Source organism: Macrobrachium rosenbergii, chromosome 12 (assembly GCF_040412425.1).
Source record: "Macrobrachium rosenbergii isolate ZJJX-2024 chromosome 12, ASM4041242v1, whole genome shotgun sequence".
Lineage (NCBI taxonomy): Eukaryota > Metazoa > Arthropoda > Malacostraca > Decapoda > Palaemonidae > Macrobrachium > Macrobrachium rosenbergii.
In genome coordinates, this window is record NC_089752.1 from 33,967,349 (window position 1) to 33,982,871 (window position 15,523).

The 15,523-nt window shown below is 37.5% G+C and overlaps 1 protein-coding gene across 1 annotated transcript in view; it reads right to left on the reverse strand.

The window, feature by feature from the left end:
* Spase22-23 (Signal peptidase complex subunit Spase22-23) overlaps positions 1-15,523 on the reverse strand; it is a 51,736-nt gene that overhangs the window by 1,370 nt on the left and 34,843 nt on the right. The window lies entirely within an intron of this gene.

Sequence of the window (15,523 nt, forward strand, 5' to 3'; positions counted from 1 at the left end):
GGGGACTGCAAGTTTTGTATCTATGACATATCCAAGTTGTTAACTGTGTTGGAGTTTAAATAAAATGCAAACCAATTTACTTTTTTAATAATTAGGTTCACACACAATAAAAGTACATTAATGGGCATCTGAAACTCTGAAGTTGAATTTTTCAAGTGAAAACATGATGCAATTGTATTTCCCACATAATCATTTCAGCTGAGAGAAATATTTCAAGTCTGTTAAAGACATAACATTAGTTAATAAATTACCACCAAAAGCCTACTGCCCACTAGTGTTGATACCAGGGCCAGTCCCTATTGAAAGAGTACTTCATATATCTTCAACTACCTAAAGTTACAACTTTAACATCAAAAATAACTTAGAAAGTACTACTGTGCCATGCAAACTAAAACATCTGGCACCACTACCCATTGCCCTTCTTGATATAGGATTACTGTACAATGCAAATTTATAATTGCTTATATCAACCACATACACAAAACTAATTTGTGCAAACTCCATTTATACCCATAAACACTAATTCTCACAAGTAAACATTACAGTCATTAATAGTTGTATGTCAGGGTTAGTAGTAGAATCAATTCTTTACACTCTCTTCCATGTTGTCCTGGTCTTTGTCCAGTCACTTCTATATTTGCTACTCAGCTAACCTGACTGTTTCTCTCTCCTTCAATTCACATGCAAAAACCATCTCAGTCTTTGAAATCTTAAGAATATTTATCCCAGCAACTGGATGCCATACCTCTCAGCATCTTCATTTGCAATAAGATCTTCCCAGTGCACTACAGTCATAACTTCTCAGTATTTATTAGTCACATTTCAAAATTTAATCCATCCTGAAGTACAGGCCCATATGAGTACTGAAGGTATCTGCTCTGTTTAAAAGCGGAAGACTCTCAACAGTAGCTCAACAATGTCTTAAAACTTCATACAACACCAAATTAACATGCATCCTGCATTTCAATATAAGCAATGATAACTGAAGATGTTGAATCCCTCAGTAACATATTCGGGGCTATGTGACAGCTCCTATTGGTAACAGGTTCCAGTGAAGGGACAAAGGCTGGCATCTTTCTACAGAAAGGAATGCTTACTGGAAATTCCGAATCATAACCTGAAAGACAAGACTCCCAATGCTACCCCTTTCCCCTTCTAAACAGTCTGAAGGCTAAGAAAGGAGGAGAAAGTAGGAAAAGCAAAGTTGGAACCTCTCCAGCTCCTCTAAAAAGTTCACATACTACCACTGTTTCTCTAATAAGAAACAAAAAGTTTTCCTGTAAAGTGAACCTGTAGTCTCATAATGCCTGTAAAGTGAACCTGTAGTCTCATAATACACAATGCCATTAGAGAAACAAGAATAAACTATAAATAGCTGTACTTAAAATTAAGATTTTTTTAAATACTGGCCTCTCCACTACGTAGCTTTTACTTCCGCACCAGCAGTAGTTTGAGTGATTAAAACAAAAAATTGAGAACACTCAATTTTCTATGAATATCCATCTTCTTACCATTTACTTCCTCCACCCTCACCAGGAGACCGATAAGTAAAAATACTTGTAGCAGTCAATCTACTTCTGTCCACTTTGAATGTGGGGAGGTAGGAAGGGCAAATTGTATAATGGAGGGGTAAGTACAGGTAGTCCCCCAGTTACGATAGGGATGCATTACAATGGACCCATCAATACTCGAAAATATCGTAATCTATACATACAGTAATACCTTGAGCATTCATGAGAATAGGTTCAAGAACCCATCGCGGATCAGGAGGAACCGAAAATGTTTGGTATGAGTCACTAAAAAATACTAATAAATGTTTATTTCGAGAGTCCGTGGCCAAAAGAAAAAGTTAATATGTGCCAAATGGACAGCAAATTTTCCTTTTGCTGTCGGTATCCAACTACCAATAATCACTTTGTTTTAAGCTTGTATACGTGTAGGAACAATGCTTATTTCTAGAGTTTAAACCCTATATATGGCCCAAATCATGCTCCCAAAAGCACTTTAATTTCATTTAAAAGTTAGCTTAATACATTACCCTTAAAAAAGAAATAAATGGTTGATGTAAAAATAGAGTACAGCATTGCCTAATGGGTATCTGCCACACTAGCGCATTTACAGTACAGTATACTAATGTTACCCCTATAGTATACTAATTCATTTCTTTGTCACTGTCAGGAAAGTAGGTAAACTTCATGTCACAAGTCATATAACGAAAGTACAGTACAATTCGATAAAATAAAGAAAACATGCACTGTATGTACCGTACACAAATCTGTGAAAAATTCCAGATGCAAATTAATTAGGTTCCAATGAAAATTTTGTGAATCCAGAAACACAAATGCACGAGGTATGACTGAATACGGTAGCCTAGCCTACACTGTACAGTACAATCTAACATATATGGTACTGCACTGTACTTTTTATTTTTAACTGGCCTGTAATTATTATCAGCTAATTCTGGAGGTTCAATGAAGACTGGCTTATGATAATACGAACAGAGATATTACATAACACAAAAAAGAATATGACGTGTATTGTACTAAGATTCAGTCCGTCGTTGGTGTACTTGAACGGTGTCAGGCTGTTGATGGCTACGTTGGACTAGTAAATATCTGAAAAGGCAGATGGCGATGATAAAGCATCAGGTTCATCAATTGCTCCTCTTCAGCTGTTATTCTTCGGCTGTTAGTTCACGAGATGTAGAAAAGTTAACTATACCTTAGTTTAACCAGACCACTGAGCTGGTTAACAGCTCTCCTAGGGCTGGTCCAAAGGATTAGAATTATTTTACATGGCTAAGAACCAATTGGTTACCTAGCAACAGGACCTACAGCTTATTGTGGAATCCGAACCACATTATAGTGAGAAAATAATTTCTAGCACCAGAAAGAAATTCCTCTAATTCTTCATTGGCCGGTCCAAGAATCGAACTCCGGACCAGCAAAGTGCTAGCTGAGAATGGTACCCACCCGTCCAATGAGGAACTCACGAGATGTAGAGGGTGGAGGCTCAAATGTGGTGGAAGACGTGGTGGAAGGGGATGGCACAGGAGTTGTTTTCTTAAGAAAGGCATCCATTGTAGCTTCCACAGTGCATTTTTTCGTTCTTCGTAAATGACTCTAACATGTAAGTACATCTTTAAGTCCTCTCTCAACTTTAGCAAATCATTTTAAATTCACATCCATTTTACTGAACAGTTTCATACCATGTTAAATTGAGGCAAATGTCTCTGCCACTGTCTTTGTCGTAAACTTTTGCTCAGGTTCTTCTTCAATACCTTCTTCCTCTTCTGCTTTTTTCTCTCTTCTGCAAGCTCAATTAAACCTTCTGCCGTTAGCTATACATCTCGTACATCTATGACCTCTTGGATATCTTGCCACTTCAAGTTCTAAACCTAAACTTTTAAGTGACACAATCTTTTTATTAATTTCCACAAATGCCCCATCCTTATCGAAACTTTTAAATGAGTTCACATACACTTTTATCAGATTTTTCCACATCCCATTCATACATACGTTCTTTACCTACTTTCACGCCCTTCCTATGTTCAGAATGGCATTCAGAACACTGAATTCCTTCCAGAAAGTTCTGAGCTCTTTGTCCTCATTATCCGTAGCCCAACAGCCTGAGCAAACATGTCCTGAAGATAATAGGCCTTGAATGTAGCCACGGTGCCTAGATCCATGGGTTGTATGAGATAAGTTGTGTTTGGTGGCAGAAACACAACTTTTACATTTCCCGTTAATATCTCCGATGCACAGACGGTGGCCAGAAGCTTGTTAAGAATCAGCAGAATTTTGAAGGGGATATTGTTTTCCCTACAATATTCCTTCACTTCTGGAATAAAGCAATGCACAAACCAATCTTCTAATAGGAGTGCAGTCACCTATGGTTTCTTATTATGCCAGTAATGCACAGGAGGTGTATATTTGCTGATCCTTGCTAATGCCCTCAGATTTGAGGAGTGATAAATCATGAATGGCTTGAGTTAATACCCAGCCACATTTCCCCCAAGCCAAAGAGTCAGTTGATCTTTGTATGCCTTAAACCCGGGCATCGTTTTTGCCTCTTTCTGGATGTCGGACTGCTGAGGCATACGCTTCCAATAAGTCCTGTTTCGTCCACACTGAAGTTTTGATCCAGCAAGTACCCTTCATCAACGATGATCTTATGCAAAGCACCCTTAAATTTAGCTGCTCCTTCGGCATCAGCGCTTGCTGCTTCACCACTAACTTTCACACTATGAAAATTATGGCAGGTTTTGAAACGCTGAAACTATCCATGACTTGCTACAATATCTTTGTTGTGGGTATCATCATAGTTTTAGTTAAGTTCCTCGAAAAGCAAGCACACCTTTGTTTGCATGGTCAATAGACTGAGAGGCATTCACTTTTGTATCTGGTCCTCCATCCATGGGACCAGCAACTGCTCCATTTCTTCCAAAGGCCCTGACCTCTTCTTTGTTCGAATGAATTTAAGCAGACGCCTTTACAGCATCCATTATCCATTTCTTGTCTTTAAAGAGGTTGGATACCATTAACAGTGGTAGATGCTCGTAAAATGAGATGGCTGTGACTGCCTTTCCCACAGCATGCTGGTTGATAACTTTCAGTTTCTGCTCTAAAGTGATGGAATGCCTCTTCTTTGTCCCACCACCAGCAGGAGATTCACTTAGGCATTTGGAAGATATGCTGATCTTGCACAAATTTGCGTTTTAAACAGTTCAAAACGGAAACAAATCACACACTAACACTGACCCAACTTTGCTCTGTAGACGGTGAGCGCGAATGAGGGATAGATCTAGGCGGGAGATTCGCACATCCCAGCCTCCCTCTCAGGGCAACATATCATAACGTATGCTGCTGCCTGAGCCCATCTCGCGAGATTTAAAATATTTGTTGTAATGGTATTGTCATTGTAGCATCGAAAATGTCGCAACTGGTATCGCCATCGTAACTTCAAAATATTGCAACTCAAAATTTTGTAACTCAAGGACTACCTGTATTTAAAAAACTTAAGTACTTATATTTTCTAAATGAACCTTACATCATTATGTAGCTGATTCCCATGTTTCAAAAAGGAGGTGGGCAAAGTGGAAATCAACCAACCCTTTCCAGGCTACTTAGTAACAAAATATTTTGTACAACAAATCGTTTGTTTAGCCAGTGAATTTAATCCATCAGTTATTACTGCTGCCTTAGGAGGACTGTCACTCAGGTATGAGATCCCCATAATGAAGATGTCCAAGGTCTCTTTGGAGACTACCCCCTTCAGCAGAAGGGGTAGGGTTACAATGCCAAAACCCTGCAGAGCCAATGATGGATAACAAACACGTACCTACATACAAAAACGTATACTTCCAATACTCAACACTGAGTACCACCAAGCTTACCAAAAACCACACTCAGCTTTACAAAGCAGTAGGCCAGAAAAGGCTACCAATCAATTCAGGACATAATGTCCCCTACAAAAACCAGACGAGTTAATGCTCTGCAATAATCATATCTAATCTCCACACCATAAAGATAAACCATACCAAATACACGATTACCATGCCACTGAGGGACTTCAAGAACTTATCCAGCAATAAGTTTTCTCCCAATTTAAAGTTGTAGCCACTACTCTTATGGCATGCAGCTTACCCTCCACTAAGGATAGAAATAAGCGTGAGAATCCTTAACCAAAGACCTAATAAAAAGGACATTACATTCCTCACTGGAAGCTCTGGCTTCTGAATCACTATACAGTCACTACTATCTTACGAATGAGTTACATTCCGGACAGCTGTTCGTATCGAGAATTGTTTGTAAGTTGGTTTTTAATGTGTAGTGCATAATTTTTGTTGATGTTTACATTCCAGAGTTAACTCAGGAGTCATATATTATACTATTTTCACTGCATTTTCAAATCATGCAATACAGTAATTTAAAGAATTACTTTGGATGCTAGAAAGGTAAAAAGAAAATAAAATTTAGATTCATGCAACATTCAAAATTTAGTATTTTTTCTATGCTTTGAAAGTTATGAACTTGAGAGAATTGAAGAGGAGCAGCATCTGATTTTGGAAGTTCACAAAGTAAACAGTGCACACTGCAATCTATTGAAAAAAATACTGTACATACTAAACGTTTCCTATGGGGAGAGGAAATATAGAAAGTGGGAGTTCATCAAAGAACGAGCTAAATTGGGAAGACAGAAATAAGTAGGAATATTTTATGAGTATGAACAAGTATTCTCATGACTGTAAGAAGAATGCATGGTAGTTAATCACTAAAATACAAGGAACAATCAGGGAAGGGGTTAACGGGACAGGTTCTTCCTTACTAGCAGATTAGGCATGCAAAGCAAAATTTGAACTTGTGACCCTGTCTGTTCATATCTCTGAATGTTCATAACTTGAATGTTCCTAAGAAGGACGGTGAGTGTAAACAAGAACCTTTACATCAGGTTTAATCCTTTTAGTGGAATTCAAACAATTCTTAAAAGTCCTTATTGGACCCACAAGCAGTCAAGTTCCTAAAGCCCTAGGGACTGCAAGCCAGGTAAGGATGCTGTTGTAGGTAAGGGCCTAGTCCAAAACCATACTTAGCTCAAAATAAGGCAAAAATAATTGCCTTGTCTTTAGCAAAGCTTTCCTTAGCTGTAGCTAAAGCTACTGTGAAGCTTCCATAGAAACCTCTTTTCAACGAGCTTGTTCCAAATGGTTCAAAGGGCAACAAAATAATGAACTGCAGAACCACATTTAGATTCCAAGGTAAAGTACGTACCGGAGACCTAGGAAACTCCACCTTAACACCTCGCAAGACCCTTTAGCCTTAAAGGCTGCTACCAAAAAGTTTTCTCATGCTTGAGAAACAACAGAAACCTAACTATGTTGTTTACAGAGGTATTGGTGCTGGGAAAACACCTTAATGTGGGACCATGACTTATACCCTAACCACTGGTGTTGGCAGAATCGATTAGCAGATTCTCTCTCAGCACTGATAATGGTATTACTGTGAGATCCCACCGAGCTCATCAGAACCAAGTACCATCCCACACAGTTATCTGTAGCTTGTGGGAATGTGATGGAACCTTTCATCTCTTGGCCGCTTGTGTCCACCATCGAAAGAAACTGGAAACCTAACCTCCCTTGGTCACCTGGGATAATCAACGCCAAGAGACCACTTCCACAGTTGCCCTAACACACTGATGACTTCCTTAAACATAACAAAAGGAGTCAAGGCATTACAATCTACAACTAACTAGATGATCTTGCACTGGTGAACAGTAAATTGGCAAACAAGACTCCACTTAGTCCCAAACAGGTCAATAACAGGGGGATCCCCCACAACCCACTGTCTGCAGCAAACCTCTGGATGTCGAGCCCAATCCATTAATATTACTTATCTTAGCATCTGAGTATATCTACTAAAACTTTTATAATGAAAATAATTACTCCAGTAGGGTAATAACTCAGGATGAGGTTACGTGTCAATTTGACCAAATAATAATAATAATAAAAAAAAAAAAAAAAAGAGCCGTGCATTTAGACATAGTAGTGTTCGCAACTCTTACATTCTAGTAATATTCAATCATGTACCTTCATTTTGCAACAAATTGGAAGTCTCAAGCACAATATTTCAATTTATGGTGAATTTTTTGAAAAAAAAGTTTTCTTACGCGCCATGTGTAACTCGGACCGAAAATTTCAGAAATTCTTTCGTCATTTTGTCGTAATTTTTGCACTGTTCTATATTAGCCGTTACATAAAGTTTTATATATGAAAATGTGCGCAATTTCATGTAAAATACAGCAAAATACAACCCATGGTTGTAGCTTTTATCAGTTTGGAAATATTTTCATATAAACTACGATAACTGCCAAAATTTCAACCTTCGGTCAACTTTGACGCGACCAAAATGGTAAAAAAACGCAATTGTAAGCTAAAACTCTTACATTCTAGTAATATTCAATCATTTACCTTCATTTTGCAACCAATTGGAAGTTCCTAGCACAATATTTCGATTTATGGTGAATTTTTTAAAAACACTTTTTCCTTACGTCCGCGCCAGAAATTCTTTTGTCACGTTGTCGTAATGTTTGCACCGTTTTATATGAGTCGTTACATAAAGTTTTATAAATGGAAATGTGCGCAATTTCATGTAGAATACAACAGAAAATAACTCATGGTTGTAGCTTTTATCAGTTTTGAAATATTTTCATATAAATCACGATAACTGCCAAAATTTCAACCTTCAGTCAACTTTAACTCGACCGAAATGGTAAAAAAACGCAATTATAAGCTAAAACTCATACATTCTAGTAATATTCAATCATGTACCTTCATTTTGCAACAAACTGGAAGTCTCTAGCACAATATTTCGATTTATGGTGAATTTCTGAAAAAACTTTTCCTTACGTCTGCGCGCGATAACTTTCGGCCGAACATCTCAGAAATTCTTTTCGTCACGTTGTCGTAATGTTTGCATCGTTTTACATTAGTCGTTACATAAACTTTTAGATATGAAAATGTGCGCAATTTCATGTAGAATACAACAGAAAATAACTCATGGTTGTAGCTTTTATCAGTTTTGAAATATTTTCACATAAATCACGATAACTACCAAAATTTCAACCTTCGGTCAACTTTAACTCGACCGAAATGGTAAAAAAACGCAATTGTAAGCTAAAACTCTTACATTCTAGTAATATTCAATTGTTTACCTTCATTTTGCAATTAATTGGAAGTCTCTAGCACAATATTTCGATTCATGGTGAATTTTTAAAAAAAACTTTTTCCTTACGTCTGCGCGGTAACTCGGCCGAACATCTCAGAAATTCTTTCGTCACGTTGTCGTAATATTTGCACCGTTTTATATTAGTCGTTACATAAAGTTTTATATATGAAAATGTGTGCAATTTCATGTACAATACAACAGAAAGTAACTCATGGTTGTAGCTTTTATCAGTTTTGAAATATTTTCATATAAATCACGATAAATAGAAAAAATTCTACTTTTGGTCAACTTTAACTCGACTGAAATGGTCGAAAACTGCAATTGTAAGCTAAAACACTTACAGTCTAGTAATATTCAATCAATTACCTTCATTTTACAACAAACGGGAAGTCTCTAGCACAATATTTCGATTTATGGTGAATTTTTGAAAAAAAAATTTTTTTACGTCCGCATGTTATGAATTCATCCATCATTTTGTGATAATATTTTCTCTGTGTTGCTTTGATCGTTTTACAATTTGTTATATACCAAAATCATCGCAATTTAGTGTACAATACAAAGAAAAACAAAATAACCCGTTAGCTTTATCCATTTTGCTCAGAGTGCGATTTGTATAAAATTATATATGAAAAATTTTTTTTGCACTGTCATATATTTCAATATTTATATATGATAATGATATTTTTTTTCATTTTTGATGGTTGCATAATAAACTTCAGGCAATGACAAACAAAGGAGCCAAAAATGAACTCTTAATCTTAAAAACTAAGCGTGCTGTGATTTAAAAAAAAAAAATTTTTTTTTTCCGCTTCGGCACTAACTCCCGAACGCCACTGGCATATGGGAGACGTTTTTGTAAATAGAGGCTCGGCGTTTAAGGGTTAATAGCACTTGTATGGTATACAAGTGTCAAACTCATTACTTTAAATGAGGTAAAATCTACATTTAAACAACCCAGAGAAGGGAAATGCCTCAAAATAGTTTTTACTCTAAACCTAGGTCAAGAACACAAGACTAGAATCTTTCATGCAAAAGCCAGCATTCTGCAACAATTAGAATTCTCTTACCATTTAACATGTCCTAGGGATACCAAGAGAGGGTTTAATTGCTTCAAGAGGCTTCTACTAAAGACTAAAATAGCTTTGCAGGCAAAAACTAAATACCACCAATGCTCCCAAAAGACATTTATGGTGCACCAGGCATCTTAATTACACCCGATCTAAAGACCTCCTAGGGTCTAGGTTGTAAGCAATGTCTAGTTGAGTGTTACTAAAATGTAGGAAAACAGAATAAGAATCTCTAATAGCTGAAACCAACAAAACTTAGAGTAACTGGAAAACTATAGAACTTAATGGAGTTGCTTATAGAGATGTATGTTCAGGAAATATCTCCAGCCCAACTCCAAAAAAAGAAACTAACCACTGCCTCTGAAAACATTAGTAGTTGGACCTCTTGCAAACTGGAGGATAGACTCAGTCCACATCAGACAAACCTAACTCTAACATGAGATGGTCATGGTGTCTATGTGAACATTGGAATCATGTGGAAGCTTAGAAAACTTAAGCATGTTGAACCTCCTAAAAGAATGAGTTCTTGGGAGATATACTACAGAGGCAATATAACCCGAAATCAATCTCCCTACAGCCAACAATGAACAACTAGGAACATCCTATAGTCCTTTGATCCTCTAAACTTGATAAGTATCTCTCTTCCCATCACAAAATAAGAAAGACCTGGAAGTGGAAGTCGAAGACTGGTAACTTGAGAGCAGAAAGTTTTAAAGGTGTAACAGGAGGAAAACCTTGCAACTGCACTATGAAACAATTGTTAGGAGAGGGTGGAAAGTAAGATGGAAGAAAGGGAATATGAAAAGAGGTACAGTAAAAGGAATGAAAGGGGTTGCAGCTAGGGGCGGAAGGGATGCTAAAAGAACCTTAAGTAATGCCTAAAGTAGGTGCACTGATGGCACTAACCCCCTACAGGATAGATCTTCCATAATCATGCCCCAAACCTTCACTGAGGCATCTAAAGAATTAGATCCTTCTTCTCATGAGAGCTGAAACTATCTAATAGAGACCACCTTTTGACCAACGTTCAGGTAACAGGAAAGAACCTAACCCTGACTTTTTATAGTGTAGCCGCTTATTTCATCCTCAAGGATTTACCTTCCATGAGTCTGTCAGACCTCCATGGTGACCAAACTATTATAAAAGAATTCTCTTTTAGCTGGTCTCTTGGCCAGGTATTGTGTCATAATGATAAACACTATAACACGTGATGGAGTATGTAATGGACTCAAAGATAAGAGGGCTCTTTACCTTATCTTACAACGAAGCTGTACCCAGGTTATTCCTTTGTCAAAACTCCTACAAGAGGAAGTGATTATAGCACATGCACAGTCCGCTATACTGTCACCAAACAGACTGGCAAGAGACCACTGAAGCCATTACTTTCCATTGGTCCATTTGGAACAGATCCAATTTTCATCAGTGCTCCAAATTTCAACAATTATGGAAACACCTACAGGAGAAAAATCAAAAGAATTTAGTCACGTGCTTAGTTTTAAGTTCCAGTTAAAGTTTTAAACTTTCCAACTGGTTACTTTGTGTGAAAGCCGAAAACCTGGCTTTTCTTGTTAACACTTGGGTGGCATTAAGTTTTAATCACAAATTGTTAGTTGTGAAAAGTGCAAATTGTTTGAAAAATTTGTCATTTAAATTATTTGTTTTAACTAAAAGAAATGTTCTACAATTTATGATTAATGCAGAAAATCATCTAAGATTCTATGTCTACAATAATCTAGGCAGTAGCCTAGATCAGATTGAGAATAATTTAGACTGGATAAATAGTGGATGCTGTCTGTGGCCTATAACCTAGGATTACATAGCCTCAAGTGTGAACTAAATAACCTGGATTAGGTATTAACCTAAATTACCAAGGACCCTAGGATTAGATAATAGCAAAAATCTGAGCAAGATAAACGGTAGCCTAGCTACACAGCAACGTATTAGTAAAATTTTTCTTTTTTATATAGCCTATACACTTAATCGTGATCTAAAATAATCCAGATTAGGCACCGCCTTATATTAGGTTAAGTGATAACCGTTTATGAAGCATCCCATTATTGCAAGGCAGCCTAGGACTAAATGAAACACTACTCCTGGCTAGATGAAATGGTAGCTTAGCGTTAAGGATACATATTAAGGTAAATTTGTTTTATGTAAACCATACCTTTAACTGTGAATTAAATAACCTGGATTAGGCAATCACCTAGATTAGAATAAGTAAAAACCCTTTAAGAAAGATCCTATCATGGCCAAGTAGTACCTTAGACCAGGTAGCCTGGGACTACATAAAAGCAATATCTCGGCTACATGAAATGGTAGCCTAGCTAAGGTTACATACTAGTGAACTTCTGTTGTATACAGGCAATACCCTATACAGTATTAGGTTAAGTGAGAACATTTTAAGAAATATCTTATTACTGTATTGGCCTAAGCACTATCTTAGACAAGTTAGCCTGGGATAAGATAAAATAATAACCTGGGCTAGACAAGATAGCAGCCTAGCTGTAAGGCTACGTATCAATGAGTTTCTATTTTATATAACCTATATATTTGAAGGTGATCTAAATAATCTGGATTAGGCAATACCTTATACTAGGTTACATGAGAACATTTTAAGAAATACTGTATCCCATTATTGGCCTAAGCAGCAGTTTAGACCAAATAGCCAAGGATTAGATATAAACAGTAACCTACGCTAGATTAAATGTAGCCTAGTTTTACGGCTCGGTAGCCTAATTTTAATGCTACATATTAGTGGGGCCTTATATGGCCTGTACCCTTAAATGTGATAAAAACCTAGACCAGGCAATAACCTAACTAGATTAAATAGGCATTCCTTTAGGGAATATCCTATTATTAGCCTAAGCAGTAGTTTAGATTACATAATGCAGTGGCCGAATATCAGATAAAAGTGTAATCTCGGCCAGATAAAACAGTAAACTAGATTATAAGAGGGTTTTTTCCTGTATAGTTTATATCTTTAAGTGTGATTTAAATAAGTCTAGACTAGGCAGTGACCTAGAATAGGCTAAGTGAGAACCCTTTAAGTAATCCTCTAATCTCAGTCTAAAGGTAAATTATGCTAGAAGCATTAACCTGAGCCATATAAAACAGTAGCCTAGGTTAAATAAACAAATTAGTTTACAGCAGTTAACCTGAATGGTATGACATTTAAAAATTAAATTTAACATAGCCCTTGCAAAAGGACTAACAGTGATAGTAATACAGCTATATACTGCTGTTAAAACTAAATTAATATAGATATCCAAAACATATTACAATTTACTAAATCAAATATACTACAGCTACATGCTTGTAATAAAATTAGACAGTAATATTGAATTACTACAGGGCTGCCATTATGCAGGACCCTCAGGTTAAGTGTTCTGCATCAGACTGCTCGGTTCGCTTTTTACCAGTGGGTAGGGCCCATACCACCTGCCATGAGCACAGTACTTGCAAGCCACAAGGAAAATTTGGTTGGTCCCCAGATATGCATGAAATTTGTAATATGCTCCTGGCAGCAAGTTTTAAGGACGAAACAGCTCGTTTTAAGTTGTCTCGATGGGTCCTAGGGTTCAGTAGGGGTGAGGAAGGGGAAGATTATAGCTTTCCAGCAGAACTCCAACAGCAGATATTTAACCTTTTTTCAGAACAAGATCTATGTTTGGGCCAAAACCCAAAAACATCAGACCCCAGTACCTCCCAAGTTAAACTCGCTGAGCAAGTGAAGGAATTTTTACTTGGGGGTGACATCCCTATTAGTGAACATGAAGTGGACATTACCACTGAAATGGCCTTACTGAACCCGGAGGGATCAGGGACACAAATTTCAGCTATGCATGAGAGAAACTTTCCAGAGGGAAATCTATCCCCCACGCAGCTTTCAGATGCTGAAGAGGATCTTTCCCCCAAAAGGTATACTAGGATCCACTTGACCCTGACTGAAATGACTACATTCTTGGAAGGGTACAGTAGTTCACCCAGGACTTCTGCCCTGTAACAGGCAGTTACACTTCAGTTGTTGAATCTCATACACTTCAGTTGTTGAATCTCATACACTTCAGTTGTTGAATCTCATACACTTCAGTTGTTGAATCACATACACTTCAGTTGTTGAAGCTCAGTAAGACTGCACAAGCTCCCTAAAAAGGGATACACAGTTTACAACATTTGATCAATTCTGTAAAGAAATTATGAGTAACAGAACGGCAAAATATAAGGGACATGATACATAATTCTGAAAAGGAAATTAGGTCAGTCCTGTACACCCCAAAGTGTAAGCGTTAAGAACAATCGTTTGCCGATTGTTCCCTTGGTGGATTGTTGCCTCCTTTGTTTTGTTTGTTTTTAATTGCTGGCAAGATGATGTGTGTTGGATGGTGTCAGACTTCGTCAGTCAGGTTCGTAACAGCAACAAGTCAGGTTCGTAGCAGCAACGAGTCAGGTTGAGGGCAGCAGCAATCCAGTTGGGGTAGCAGCAGCAGCAGGTATCCGTACCCGCGAGTCAGGTCCTGGCAGCAGAGCAGTGGAGAGTTTCTTGAGGACGAGATGGTTGCCTTGTGGGCTCTGTCATTGTCGTCGTGTTTAGAGGAGGACATCAGTACGTTTCTTGGAGGACGAGATGGTTGCCGTGTCGGCTCTGTCGTGGTCGTCGGTACTGGAGGAGTACGTCAGCACTGTGCTTGAGGACGAGATGGTTGTCGTTTCGACTCTGTCGGAGTTGTCCTGCAGTGTTCCTGTTAAGCAGCTTGGGGCTGTTTCAATGGCTCTATTGAGTTCGTCTGCTGATATTTATTGCTTTGCTGCCTGTTAATATTTATGATTTTGTATGTTTATGATTTGCTGTCTGTTAACCCTTAAACGCCTACCGGACGTACCATACGTCGACTAAAATTGTCTGTTGGGTGCTAAGTGGACGTATGGTACGTCGACTAAAAATGTTTTTTTTAAATATTCGCGGAAAAATAATTATAGGCATAGTTTGCGAAAGGTTTTAAATCACGCGCCTTGAGGGATGCTGGGAGTTCACAGATCACGCTGTTGTTTTGTTTATAAGCGTCACCCAGACGCGCATGCGCGAATTTCTTCCTTCTCGCACCAGCGGCACATCGTCCGAGAGCGATATCTTGACGCATCCGTGTTTTGCAGAACTTTGGCGAGTGTTTGCGTATTTGTGAGGCAACAGGACGTAGAATACAACAAAAAATAAATCATGCTTTTAGCTTTTACCATTTTTGAAATATTTTCATATAAATAATGATAAAAAGAAAAAAATCAACCTTCGGTCAACTTTAACTCGATCGAAATGGTAAAAAAATGCAATTGTAAGCTAAAAAACTTACAGTCTAGTAATATTCAATCAATTTCCTTCATTCTGAAACAATTGGAAAGTCTCTAGCACAATATTTCAATTTATGATGAATTTTTGAAAAAAACTTTTACGTCCGCGCGTTACGAATTCATGCATCATTTCGTGATAATATTTTCTCTGTGTTGCTTTAATCGTTTTACAATCTGTTATATACCAAAATCATCGCAATTTAGTGTACAATACAACTAAAAAAAAGTTTACGAATTCATGCATCATTTTGTGATAATATTTTCTCTGTGTTGCTTTAATCGTTTTACAATCTGTTATATACCAAAATCATCGCAATTTAGTGTACAATACAACTAAAAAAAAGTACCTCATTACCTTTAACCGTTTTGCTTACAGCGCGATTTGTATAA